Source organism: Peromyscus californicus, unplaced genomic scaffold (genome assembly GCF_007827085.1).
Source record: "Peromyscus californicus insignis strain IS unplaced genomic scaffold, ASM782708v3 Scaffold_25__1_contigs__length_3188244, whole genome shotgun sequence".
NCBI lineage: Eukaryota > Metazoa > Chordata > Mammalia > Rodentia > Cricetidae > Peromyscus > Peromyscus californicus.
The window spans coordinates 2,918,551-2,932,598 of NW_026294536.1; the positions used below are offsets into that span (position 1 = coordinate 2,918,551).

A 14,048-nucleotide genomic window follows, 5' to 3' on the forward strand; every position below is an offset into this window, starting at 1 on the left:
AGGCTGTGAGTCAAAGAACGTCTTCCCATCACTTCAGTTGTTCTCTCAGGTGTTTTGGTCACCACAGAGTAAAGATAACACAGGAGTGACGCTCTGCCACGTCAGGGACTCATCTGAGGTTTGAACAGGCAGCATTTTTTTTTTTTTTTTTTTTTTTTTTTAGTATATCTGGTATTTCCTGGCTTGCCTTTTGTTCCCACTCACACAGGCCCCTTTCTTTTACACCTCTTTTCTCATTGCTTAATTGCTTCGTCGGGGACTCAGTTTCTTGAATAAACCAATTAATAAGACAGTTAAGTAGCTTGTGGGTGGAGCAGACTTAAAGGAGGTGGCAAGGGGCAAGGCCTGTGGGAAGAGACAAGTGTGTTTGGCAGACTGCCTTAGTTGGGGGATACTCTGAAATGGGGACAGGGTTTGAAGGGCCTTGCTTTCGGGGAGGCTCTCGAACAAGGAAATTGACTTAAGGAAGGCCATTATAAAGCTCCTTGGACGCTTACATAACTGCAGTGTTGAGTGGAGATGGCAGCTGAAGCTTTTTTAAGGGTCCGGAGATATGAGAATGAATGAATAGGAAATTGTTGTCTTCTGTAATCGATTATTTCACTGGCTCGCCCATGTATTTTTTTTTTTTTTTTTTTTTTTTTTTTGTCCAGCTTACTCGCCCTGAATGCCAGCTTTGTGCCTCTCATTGTGCTAGCCGCTGGTTACGAACAGTGGACGATACTGATTCAGGATGGGAGCTCTCTTTCCAGTGACTGCCACTTCTAGCAGAGCAAGAGAGAGAGAGAGAGCTCCTGACTGCGGACACCGCTCTGCTGCATCTGGTCCCTGTTGCTCTAGGAGCTCGGCACATGGTGAGCTCTCTAGGGTGCAGCCTGAATCGAATCATGGCCATTAGTGTGTGACAGGTGAACACACAGACGGAAGGATCCTTAGGGTAGTGTCGACCTGGGCTGCAGGACCGCGATCTTGCAGGAAGCACGCCGGTGCGCCTAAGGTGTGCAGGGGGCGCCGCACCTGCCCTGAGCGCTTGGCCGCGCGCCCGGCCGCCTGCAGGGCTAGCCCTTCCTCGCGTGCTCCGCCCCGGCACCGCTGGCCCACGCGGGGGCACCCAGCGCAGCCTGGCATCCGCCGGCGGCGGGCGGGTCCCGTGCGGCTCCTCCTCGCAGCGGGCGGGACTGCCCCGCGTGCCGCCCCCACCCCACCCTTGGGAAGCCCAGATCGCGGGCGGAGCGCAAGCCAGAGCCACCGAGGCGGGTGGAGCCTGCGGCCGGATCCCGGGGCCAATCGCGCGGTGGCGGGGGAGGAGCCCCGGAGGGGGAAAAAGAAAGTGCGGCGGAAAGTAAGAGGCTAGTCGGGGAAGGCTGCCAGGATCTGGAGCTCCTGGGCTCAGCTTGGACCAGGGCTCGGAAAGAGGCAGTGGCCGGCCACCCTGCACCCATCCCGTCGCCGTCGCGGAGCCCGCTCGGCTGGCCCAGGAAGGTGAGTCTCGCGTTGCCAGGGAGGGTTGGGTTGGAATGGCCAGCCGCAGTAACTCGGGGTAGTAGGATTCTTATAGATCGGCTCCTACAACCCTTCTGTTTTACAGACGGGAAAACAGACACAGGGCCAGACAGCCGCCACGCTAAACACGCTAACACTACTAGTTAGTGCGGCGGCCGTCGGGATTCGAACTCAGCAACCCAAAGCCCTGTCTTTGATTGGTAGGATTTAAGTATCATCGCAGTCGTGGGACACCTGCCCGTAGCTGTGCGGGTTCTCGGCCCTTTTGTGGGCTCTGTACCAGTCTCCCTGTGCCTAGGGTTCTCTGGAGCGCGCTGTAAGCGTGAAGCGAGCAGGAGGCTGTGTCCCAGCACACCCACTCCATCACGTCGCTTGCAGCCCCAGCAGTGACAGCCTGGGGAGAGGCTGCCAGCAGCCTTGCTAGCTCCTTTCCTGACCTGCTTCCCACCCCCCACCCCTCACCGCCCCCTTTCTGAGCGAGGCTGGTCTCTACTAGGGCCCTGATGAGTTCGGGAGAGAGGTTAAGAGACAGCCAGGTGCTGGTCAGGGCGCTCCCAGCCTTGGAGGCAGCAGGACTGGTTCTCCCTGGGGACACAGGACGCCTGTCCTTTAGGAACAGCTGACTTCATGGAAGCCTGGAGCTCTAAGTCCTGGCTGGGAATAAGGAAGCCGAGTTAAGGAGAAAAATCAAAACCACGAAAGCAAACTTCTGCTGCTTCCTTTAGGAGACAGTTTCCCCCTGCCCTCCTTCAACACACTGGTTGTGAAATTGTGAACCAGGGCGCCACAAGAAACATTAGGACGCTTTGCAGTGCAGATTCCTGGTTAGCGATGGGCTGAAAATGTCTGTTTTTCTATTTGTGCCTGTGTTGGCTGTGTGAACTTGGGCGGTTTAGCCCATTCTTGTGATACCATTTCAAGCGGCAAAAATGGACACTGGAGTACTCACTATGATTCCTCGGGGTAGTTGGGAGGACGAAACAGAACAGTTCAAGTGACATGTTCAGATTGGTGCCTGGCCTGGCAACTTTGGTAAATATTGCCGGATATCGAGGGTTCACTGGGTTTGAGAAATGTGATTTCCTACTTCTTTGGAGTGACCTTTTTAAAGCCTGGAAATAGAATGGTATTTTCCCCCTTTAGAATTTGAACATTTTTAAAATATTTTTTTAGTTTGAATAGTTTTTAAAAAAATTTTTTGCATTTATGTATTTGTGTGTGTTTGTTCATGTGCATGCATGCATGTGTGTGCACTTGTGCATGCATGCATAGGTGTGCACTTGTATGTGTGTGCATGTACCTGCGTGTATGCACATATGTGGGAAGATCCGAGGACAGCTCTCAGGAATCTGATCTCTTTTTCCACCAGGTGGATGGAACTCTGGTGGTCATGTTTGGGGGCAGGTGACTTTACCTGCAGGGCCTGAACAGTTCTTTCCAGTGTTTTCTGAATCTCGTCTCCAGGTAGACTTGGTTGTAAAACTGGTGTTTGAGCAATGTGGATTTCCTCCTCGTTTTCAGGTCAAGCCTCCAGCCTATGAAATGTCTTGGTCAGAGGCATCCTAGGTTGGCAAAGAGGGTCTTATATTTCATAATGGTTAAAAAAGACGAGCAGGAAGCTTGAAGTTGAAGCAATGTCATAGATGGGGTCGCGTCTTCTCTTCCTGTTCTTAGGTTCATCTAACAACTTCATATTCTTGAGCTAACACCAGAAAGCAACAGAATTTTTGTATCTTCTTCAATGGCACTGAAGCTCAGTCTCTTTGGGATATGAATTTGCTTTATTTAAACACAAATACATACCTATGCTCACACGAGCTGTGTTACCTGTCTTTTAAAATTAAGCAGCTTCCATAGACACCCCTACACTACTTGCATGACAATTGATTTTATTTTGATCCATACAATTATTTACTACCATCTACTGGCCATGCTGAAAGTCCCTGAAATGGAGCGGTTGGCATTTATTAGGGGCTGTCTCCTTCACAGTCCACAGCATTTGCATGAAATATTGATGAACTCCAGGGAAGGGGCGGGATACATCTTGAGAGAAGGTGAGGTTTTGGTGGTGGTACCTCCCGCACCAGGCATTGCCACAGGACAGGGTCACGTCTGTTTGTAGGCTGTCCCTTCTGATTGCATTGTGATGACTTGGTCAGGATATGTCTAAATGTGTGCCTGAGAAACCAGGGACTTGTGGGGAAAAGGGAACTGCTCAAAATAAGGTTGAACAAGGGGATGGGAGAGACATTGAAAGCCAATTCCTTTTGGTTCCAGGTTTTTGAAGAAAGCATATTGAGTTTTATTTTTCCTGATACATCTTATTACTTGCTGTTGTACCCAAACTGTGTGTGTGTGTGTGTGTGTGTGTAGGACTTTAACATTTCCAAGTGTGTTCCATACATATTATTTTCCTCGTTGCTTGTGATGACCCTTGGAGATGCTCAGGGTCAGCATATTACTAGTGGGAGGGCCTATGGTGTGGTAAAAGCTACTTGATTTTAAATTCTGGATCTGATACATACATTGTTGATGGGTGTCACTGGGAAAATTGTTTCAACTTTCAGAGCTTCTGTTTTATCCAGTTCTTAAATGACTTAAAAATGCTTAATGCTATGGTTTCATGTGAAGATGAGGTTCAATGCTTCACATCAAGTGCACGCAGTAGAGAACTGTTCATTAAATGGAACCTTCTCTTAGCTTATCTCAATTCATTGGAAAGAAAATTAAAATGAGACCTGCAGAAGTAAGAGGTTTCCAGGGATCAGAGAGTTAGTGAATTTCTGCCCTAGGACTATAGTTCACACTCTGAGTTCTCCTTCAGTTTCTGTCAGGTGTTTTCCCATCACACCCTGCTACCTCTCCAGGAGAACTTGAACAATTTATTTTCATTCTTAGGTTGACCTTATTTGGCCGGTGATTTCAGGTCACAAAGTGGTTATTTCTTTGCTAAGGGAACAGTTCTTCACCCTGGCTCTGTAGAGGTTGTGGACTTGACTCCTTGTAGAGTTCCCACGTGTGCTGTTGAGGGCAGCATTCCATCCCCATGGATTTGATGAGATGCACCTTCGGATCCTAGGAAGAAAGGGACGATCAGGACAGGGAGATCAGCATTGTGTTGGGCTTCATCTTCCTATTCCGGATGGCTTCTTCCTCCTGCCTTCCTGTAATTGGTTGGTAGTTGGCTTGATAATTAAGGAAGAAATGCCACAAGTGGCCTAGCACTCTCCAGCTCTCTCACCACTTTCATAGACAGAGTGGGATAGAGAGAACAGCATGTGTAATGCTTCATCTTTATTGCCAACTCGACAGGAGGTAGAATCACTTAGATCTGTGAAACACCTCTCTCTCTCTCTCTCTCTCTCTCTCTCTCTCTCTCTGTCTCTCTGTCTCCGTCTCCGTCTCTGTCTCTCTGTCTCTCTGTCTCTCTGTCTCTCTCTGTCTCTGTCTCTCTGTCTCTCTCTCTGTCTCTCTCTCTCTCTCTCTCTCTGTCTCTCTGTCTCCGTCTCCGTCTCTGTCTCTCTGTCTCTCTGTCTCTCTGTCTCTCTCTGTCTCTGTCTCTCTGTCTCTCTGTCTCTCTGTCTCTCTGTCTCTCTGTCTCTCTCTCTCTCTCTCTCATGAGTGTGTGTGTGTGTGTTTCAGAGGGAGGGCATTTCCAGAGAGGATTAATTGTGGAGAAGGGATATCCACCCTGAATTTGGACAACATCCCATCGGATGGAGGCCCAGACAGAATAAAAGAGTAAAGGAAGACATAAGCAGAACAGCAGTTTTTCCTTTGTGTGTGTGTGTGTGTCTCCTGGTTAGCCATGATGAAAACAGCATTCCTCTACCCCAACCTCCCACCCCATTGATGTTTTGTAGTAGTACACAGGAACACATTCCCATGGTTGGACTGCATTTGCTCAACCAAAATAAGCCCCTCCTCCGTTGAGGGGTCTATGTTAGATATGTTGGTTGCAAGGACAGAAAGCTAACTAATGAAGTATGTAAAAGCAGCATTGGGAGGGAACCAATGCTCAATGCTCGATAGTACCACTAGCCATTGGTCTAGAGTTTCCGCCCTCCTTGTAGGAACTGGTAGCCTCAGGTGTATAGAGAAGGATGGACGGAGTCACTGAGGCCATTTGTCCCTGGAGATTCTCCCTGAGACAGGCTTCTCTCCTTTGTTGCTAACAGGCAGCCTTACTAATGCACTTCTAGAAGAACCGTTTTGCCATTTGGGAGCCTGTGTCTGCTCTTGCCCCATAGTAGACACTTCGCATTATCTTACTTGGTAGAATTAGGAAAGGAGAGTGTGGCTGGAGGAAATCAGAGGAGGAGGCAGAGGGAGAAACTAAAAGATTATCTATCTTCAGCACACACAGGGCTTCACTGGTTGCTCAACTTCATCAGGCCGTTGCAGGTGGCACAGATGTAGGATCTAGTGAGTCATTGTTGCCTTGCCTGTGAAATATTCAAGAAGGCCACCTATTGTGCTCTTTGCCCATTTTGGAAGTTGTTCTGTAGTAGGAAAGAAAAAGAAAAACACCCAAGAACAAGAAGGTTGCACTACACTTGGAATTTGATATTTTGGAGAATATATCAGGTTAGCTACTCATTTGCTCATTTGTTTTTAATGTAGAATATGTAATTTATTATGGTGGAATGGTGAGCAGACTTTATCAACCATGAATTCTAGAGTCTGGCAGGTCCCTGAGGCAAGTGATTCTAAAGGGATGATCCTCAAATTCTATAGCTTAGTAGCTACTTAGAAATAGTACCTTAGATCTCTCTCTCTCTCTCTCTGTCTCTCTCTGTCTCTCTCTCTCTCATCTCTCATTTTACTTCCTTCCTTTCTTTTATCTGCTTTTTGTTGGTTTGTTTGCTTGCTTGCTTTTTGAGAAAGAGACTCATTAGTCCAGGCCAGCCCCAAATTTGCCCTGTAGCCAAAAACGACATTGAACTTCTGATCCTCTTCCCTCTTATCCCCCCAGTATATTTCTCAAAGGAAATATTCTGTAAGCACTAATTTTTCTGTTCACAGTTTCTTCCATTTGTCAGTCTGATAAGTTGTAGTCTTCAGCATTTAACAGCTATCTTTTATTGACCTCTACTGAGATTTATGCAGACTGTTCTCCCCATACTGTCTCATCTAAACCTTGGGATGATTTTGTGCATTCTGTTTTGAGGACACTGAGGCTCATGGAGGCTAAGAAGCATGGCCCATGTCACATAGCACCAGACAAGTAGTGCTGCCGAGACCCATCATTTCATTTCATCTTTCATCTTAGAGGTAGCAAAAACTTAAACTTTCCTATCTCTGGACTGGAGTTGAATACCAGCACCTTGACCTGTGGCCCATTCCATCTACACACAGACACTATAATCCTGTTATTACTTTGCCCATATGGGGACGAAACTGTAAGAGAGCTGAGTAGACAATCTCTAAGGTTATTCTGTCACATCACAGTCGATGCTTTCTTTAGAATCTGTTCAGCTCTTAAATTCTATTTTTTTAAATCAAGTATCAAACAATGGGGGAGAAGAACTAAAGGTAAAGTACCCTTGTTTGGTACCCAAATATATTTTCCAACCAAAGAGAAAACAGCAAGAGAAATGAGCATGTACAGGTAATCTTGCCATTTCATTTAGGCACAAAATAGCTATTACATTTATAATCATTATATCACTATTTCAATATATCTATCAATCATCTATCTGTCCTCTATTTCTTTATCATCATCTATGTATCTATCCATCTATTTAAAATGGTCCGCCTTTTCCAGGTTAAAGAACTGATATGTAGAGAAATGTACAGATTTATCCAAGCTTATGTACCCTATAAAGATTAGAACACACTGCAGTACAAGTCCTTTGATCTACTCTACTACATTTATTGGATACTGTAGAGCCTGTATGTCTGAGAATTGCTATGAGAAGTGCCCCCTATTGTGTCCTCAGCTGTGGTCTTGCTACTTTTACTGTTGTCTTTCCTTCTAAATCCTTTCCTGATTCAACCCAGTTCATGAATCCCCACTTAAGTTCTTACAACACCTTGCATAGGTATTTTCATATTAAAAACTGTAGGATAATTACTTGCGTCTTTGCCTGTGTGCTTAATCAATACTTAAGTCATTTTGACTTGGTTTATCCCACCCTGAGTCTAGCACAGTGTCATGTACATACAAGAGACAAACTGAATGCTTGATAGATTGATAGTAGATTCAATAGGCCCATGATTAGCTCCCTTCTACTCTGTTATGGAATTCCTTATTCTAGAGGTTGCTTTTATAGACAAATTATTTTAATTTTCTTTAGTTTTGTGGTTATAAAATCAGACAAGTGATAAAGAATCACGGACCCTAAGCAGACTGGATATCACTTGCTCAGTGGTGGGGAAATATACCGCTTTTCTATCCTATAATAAAGGATGTTTCTCAGCAAACAGTGAAGGATGTCACTGAAGTACACTCTTCCTTGTACTGACCCCAAGGGTAGTGTCAAGTGTCACAAATACACAACCGTGAGAGAAAGTTAGAAGTTTCCATGGGAGTGGGTAACTGCAATGAGCTTGGAACTTATGATTCCTAAAGGCAATGGAGAATCTATCTATCCAGCTATTATTTCCTGTAATTGGCCTCAGTTGAACCCAAGGACGAGTAATCTTCTTTGTTCTTGCTTCTATCCAGTGGGTACTTGTGGTTACTTCCTGAGTGGCACGTGTGTCCTTAGGATTTCACCTGCTTCCTAGTCTCCCAATCAATTCTAAAGTGAACAGAGAAGAGAGGGACACATTTTATAAATTCAGGTATCTGAAAATGTTCTTTTTATTGATGGCACAATCCTTTAAACCAGTTATTGTTAGAAGCTATTGTAACTTAAATTGTGGCTGTGTGATATAGGTGGCTTTGACATTAGATGACCTTTCTGGAATTGACTTTGGGGAGGTTATTTGTTCTGTCTCTGCCTTATTTGCACCGTCATCTGTAAAATAGGATGATAAAACCCAAATCATCATGTGTTTGGTGGTGTCAGTCATATGCCATGACATTTGTTAAAAGCCTGGCGCATGGGCACATGGGCCTTGTCACTAACAGCAGTGATAATGATACACGTTCATGTAGATACTGGAGTAGAAAATAAAAGATGCCCTGTGTTCAAACACTAACCGTTTTGTTTATGTATTTTGTTTCAGAATCTAAAATGTTTGTTATTATATACATATATGCACATAGATACAAAATTATTATTTTTTTTAAAAAATGATAGCTCTGAGGTAATGGGGTCAGATGTTGCCAACATGTTTTATCTTAAGTCTCAAAGAAAAAGACTAAACATTTGCTAAGTAAGCCCTTTGCATGCAGTAAGCAGTGGAGCTGAGACTTGGATCATCTTGCTTTATATCTTTCTTTATAACTCTTAATGTATGACTAAGACCATGTTTGCCCATCCCCCAGCCCACCAGCCTGGCATGGATTTCTTCTGTAGGCCTGCTCTTTTAAACTGATGAATGAGGGTATGGACAGAACACCCTCTTTGGTAGCTGCTGTGGCTTCTGTGGCTGTAGAGTAAGGTATGGGCAATGGTGTGCAAGACTGAGGGCAGAACTTCACTCTGTCCACAGAATCACTTCATAGTCTGTGAGGCATCACAGTCACAGATGCCCAGCAGGCTTATTGGCCTCAGTGAGAATCACAGTGAGACAGATCCATAAAGATACTTCTGTGTCCTGGGGAATGTGCTTCCACTTTATTCTTCTGACTGCAGACTCCTCCATGCTCTGAAATCCAGGTTTGCAGATGGGAAAAGAAAGTAGTCAGCCATACCTACATTTTCTGATTTGAAAGTAAAAATAGAGCCCTAAAAATATAAAGCAAATGCTGTATCACCATAATATTTTGCAAAATATATAAAAATATAAAATTCTGCGGTCCTCATCTTCTGATTTGATTCTGGAATTATGAGTGCACCTTTTTGTTTTTCTAGCTTTTCAAAATTATCCATGGGAGAATCTTGCTTCTTATTAAAATAAAGGAGTTCATTCAATTTGTAGAAATGATTGAGACCTAAGAACAGCAGCACACATTAAGCAACGCTTCTCTGGAAAGTTTGATTTTAGTTTTCTAATTTCAGAGTGCAACTGTTAGAGTCAAGACTTAATGCAAACAGTCGATGAAAAGTTGGAGGATCTGTATTCAGGATTTAAATCTTAGATGCTGTATGCTTAGCCTGTGTAGACTTAGTTCTTGTGGTAGTTTGAATGTAATCGACCCCCATAATCTCATAGAAAGTGGCACTATTAGGAGGTGTGGCTTTCTTGAAGTGGGTATGACCTTGTTAGAGGAAGTGTGTCACTGTGGGGATGGGCTTTGAGGTTTCCTGTGCTCAGGATACCTCCCAATATCTCAGTTGACTTCCTGTTGTATGCAAGATGTAGGACTCTGAGCTCTTCCTCCAGCACCATGTCTGCCTGCATGCTCCCTGCTCCCTGCCATGATGATAATGCACTGAACCTCTGAAACTATAAGTGAGCCCCCTCAATTAAACTTTTTCCATACAAGTGTTGTCATGGTCATGGTGTCTCTTCACAGCAATAAAAGCCCTAACTCAGACAGTTCTCTTATCTATAAATTTATAATAAGCATGTTCCATTTATATTCTAGGTGGTTTTATCAAATTTCCACACATTATTTAATTATTGTATTTATTTAATCTATTGTTTATTTTTGTTCCATTCCCATTTGGAAGTAAAACCTACATGGTCAGGAACATTTGCTTACTATTACATCCTAGGAGGCTAGAAAAATGTTTAGAAGATGTTTCCTAATCATGACTGAATGATGAATAGAGAAGTGTGTGAATAGATGCCTATGTATTATTTGTCCCAAGTGTTAGAAAGAAATATCTAGAGTGGATAAGACAATAAATTGTGTATGTGAATATATAATACTGAAACAATTTGATACATATATACACAAATACATGCACATATGTGTATGTGTACTTGAATATAGGTAGATGTGTTGAGGATTTTATTTAGAATCCTGAATGATGACATATGTATGTGTCTATGTGTGTGTATATATATATGTATATCAACACACACACACACACACACATATATATCTTTAAGTGTGTGCATGTATGTATATCTATCTATATCTTCTATATCTATATTTATATTCATGTATGTGTATTTGTATGTAAATATAAATCTGTGTAGCCATATCTTTTTGAGTCGTCAAAGTGTGCCTTTGCAAGCAGAGGCATCCAGTCACTTACTGTTTGGAAGCAGTAGTGTCAGTTTGGGAGGAAGACCAAAAATTGAAAAGTATTCTCTCTCTCTCTCTCTCTCTCTCTCTCTCTCTCTCTCTCTCTCTCTCTCTCTCTCTCAAGATCTTTCAATATACAAGTAGATGATAAGAAAAGAGAGCAAAACAAGAGATTACAGATTAAGAGGAGGGAGGCTAGGATTGAAATAAAATAAAATAAAATTAAAAGATGAATGTGGACCATTTTAAATAAGGCAGTCAGGGAAGACTGTCTCTCAAAACATATGTAGGGCTGAAGAAAAGGGCTGTGAAGGAGCCAGGATAGACCCGGGGTCACTGTTGGGGTGAGGACTGGGTTAGGGAGCCATCTGGAAATAACGTTGTGTGATAGTCAGGGGTGAGACTAGACTGGCCCTGCTGCCATAGTAAGGAGCCTGGGTATCCTGTAAAGTACTGTGTAATATCTCCAAAAGGGTAGGGCAGGGCAGTGTGCAGAGAGTGCAACTTATTCACCTGATGAGCAAATAAGCCAGTCTGGCCTCAGAAGAGCTGCTGGGAGCAGATGAGAAAGGCACTTCAGTTTCGTTCACATCTCATTCAAACCTCTAGCTCTTCCGAGAACATCTTAAAGGAGAAAGAAATTAGGTAAAATAGGCAAGACAGGTTTCCTTTGGTTTTCCTCCAATGAATCTATCTCATTTCCAAAAACATTAAGTAATGGAAGGAAATGTATGCGTGTTGCTCAATTCAATTCAGCCGGGAATTTTACAGTCCTGTGTAGGTGTTTTATGTAATCAGTTCCCCAAAACATTGGGGCTAGGATGATTTCCCTGTAAATCTTCAACTACCAGTTTCTGAACCCTGCTGTGCTAATGAAGGAGAGCATTTAATTCCACCTAAGATGACTCTCTTCACACTAGTTCCATGAGTTGAAACGGTCCCTACTCCATCTAGAAGTGGCTTCCAGGCAGCTTCTTTGTGGAGCCTTATGGGCCTGTACATATACAGTCTCACTAATACACCTTAATCTGAGTTTCACATAGCTTGGCAGTACATGGCAGGCACTGTTCCATGTCATTTATAAATATTAATTTTTTTAAAACTCAGAATTACCCTCTGAGACAGGTATAGTTATAATCTACATTCTGCTGAAAGGAAAGGAAGGTGTAAAGGGATAGAATTGGTCTCTGGTGAGCCTGTGTTTGAACTTGAACAAGCTCTACAATGATACCCTTCTTTACTTAGTAAAAGATGACCTTAGTATTTATCCATCTCCATTTGTTCATCCTATTTCATGCTGCTTTATGTAAGAGAAATAGTTCAATTAAGTGTATGTAATCTGGGAATCAATATGTGGCCTGTTCTTTGAGATTGCATCTCTCCATTAGCATTTAGTGATTAAAAAACGTGGGCTTTAGGCTGAGATAACCTGGGCAGGCAAATCATATCAGCACCCTGGGATTGGTAAAATTGTTTCACATCTGTAAGTGTGTTTCCTCATCTGTGTTCTTGGCTGTTTTGAAGATTAAATAAAATATACAATAAAGTACTATAGCATAGTGCCTGGAAGAATGTAATTATTACTCAATCCATTTTTGCTGTTTTTAATTATGTTTTTCAACTAAAATAACATGCATGTGCTTATGTACACAGGGAACTTTTCAGTTGTGCTCATTTTAATAGCTGCCCTTCAAAATTTAGAGTCGAAGATCTGCTCATCATCAATGATGTTAATTTTGTTGCAGGGCCCATTCTGGTGACTTCCACAGAGCAAAGCATGCCTTGTGGTTCTGAAAGGCCCCGTTGTTGAAAGATCAGCCAGATTCTGGGGTTTGCGCGGGAGCAAAAGGCTTTGAGACCTACAGGCATTGCATCCAACCTTGCCTATCCTTCTCCAGACTTACTCTGCCTAGCTGGAGAGTTCTTACGTATTCTAGCAAAGGCTGCAGAGCATCCTGAGTCGTGAGAAAACAAAGCAGTGAAAGTCCAACACTTGCCTCCAAATAACATGGAGGTCAGTTTATGGAGTTGCAACTGTAGATCCTAAGGTGGGTCCAGGGTCTATGCACTGGGAACTGTGCCCAGGGCTTTGTATTTATGACCCTATTTAACAACTGCTGCAAAGGTTTTGAATTTTAGTTGCAAACCTAACTTAGAAACAAACAAACAAAATTAATAAATAATAAGAAAGCAACAGCAAGGAAACATTGCCACGCTCCCTCCATGTGTGCATTATGGGCTGTGATGATAAATCAAATCAGATATTTCTTACATTTGTTTTGCTTTAGTTTTCTTAAAAACAAGTTGTGCAGACTTGCAGCGCTGGGGGCCTACCCTGTAATGAAGAGATGCTTGGCAGGGAAATGAGACAAAGCGAAGTCACGAAGCTTTTCTCTACTTGGCAGTGTGTGTGTGTGTGTGTGTGTGTGTGTGTGTGTGTGTGTGTGTGTGTGTGTGTGTGTGTGCTTGAGAAGAAGCTCATGTAGCGAGCCCAATACTGTTTAGCTAGATATATTTGTTTGTGTCTTTGTTAGAAGTCAATATGGTGTTTATTTACACTTCGCTCATTTTGAGCTGCTGTAAGAGAATATCTAAAACTGGATAATTGATGCGAAACAGATTTATTTCTGCTGATTCTAGAGGCGAAGAAGTTGGTGGTGGAGTGGCCACATCTGGAAAACCATCATACTGCATGATGGAAAGACAAGTGTAGCTAGAGTTTTCCTGCCTGGCCCACAGTCAGGATAAATCTCTCTCACCTGCCAGTCCCACAGCCATCAGACCCAACCAAGTAAACACAGAGACTTATATTGGTTACAAACTGTATGGCCGTGGCAGGCTTCTTGCTAACTGTTCTTACAGCTTAATTTAATCCATTTCCATTAATCTATACCTTGCCACATGGCTCGTGGCTTACTGGCATCTTCACATGCTGTTTCTCATCGTGGCAGCTGGCAGTGTCTCTCTGACTCAGCCTTCCACTTCCCAGCTTTATTCTCCTCCTTGTCCCGCCTACACTTCCTGCCTAGCCAATGGCCAATCAGTGTTTTATTTATTGACTAATTAGCAACACATTTGCCATACAGAACATCCCACAGCAGACAAGTATATCCGCACCTAAGAGAAAAGGGAGCTGAACTTCTCCTTTTGCCAGCCCCCTCCCCTGATAACAAACACACTCCCAGCAGCATGGCATCAGTGTGTTCAGGAGGGCAGAGAGAGAGCCCTCCAGGGTTCAATACCACTTTCGTGGCGCACTTCTCAACACTGTTACATTGGGAGTTACATTTTG

The 14,048-nt window shown here is 43.5% G+C and overlaps 1 protein-coding gene across 6 annotated transcripts in view; it reads left to right on the top strand.

Annotated features, from left to right (window-relative positions):
* The first annotated feature begins 1,350 nt into the window (after window positions 1-1,350).
* Window positions 1,351-14,048, top strand: part of Il1rap (interleukin 1 receptor accessory protein) — a 142,132-nt gene continuing 129,434 nt past the window's right edge. For 3 of the 6 annotated variants that reach the window (XR_008221796.1, XR_008221797.1, XM_052753879.1), the window contains exon 1: window positions 1,352-1,482. The gene's annotated coding sequence lies outside the window, so the exon portion shown is untranslated. Of the gene's footprint in view, window positions 1,483-14,048 lie in introns of all 6 variants that reach the window. The other 3 variants (XR_008221795.1, XM_052753877.1, XM_052753880.1) reach the window with 2 other exon arrangements.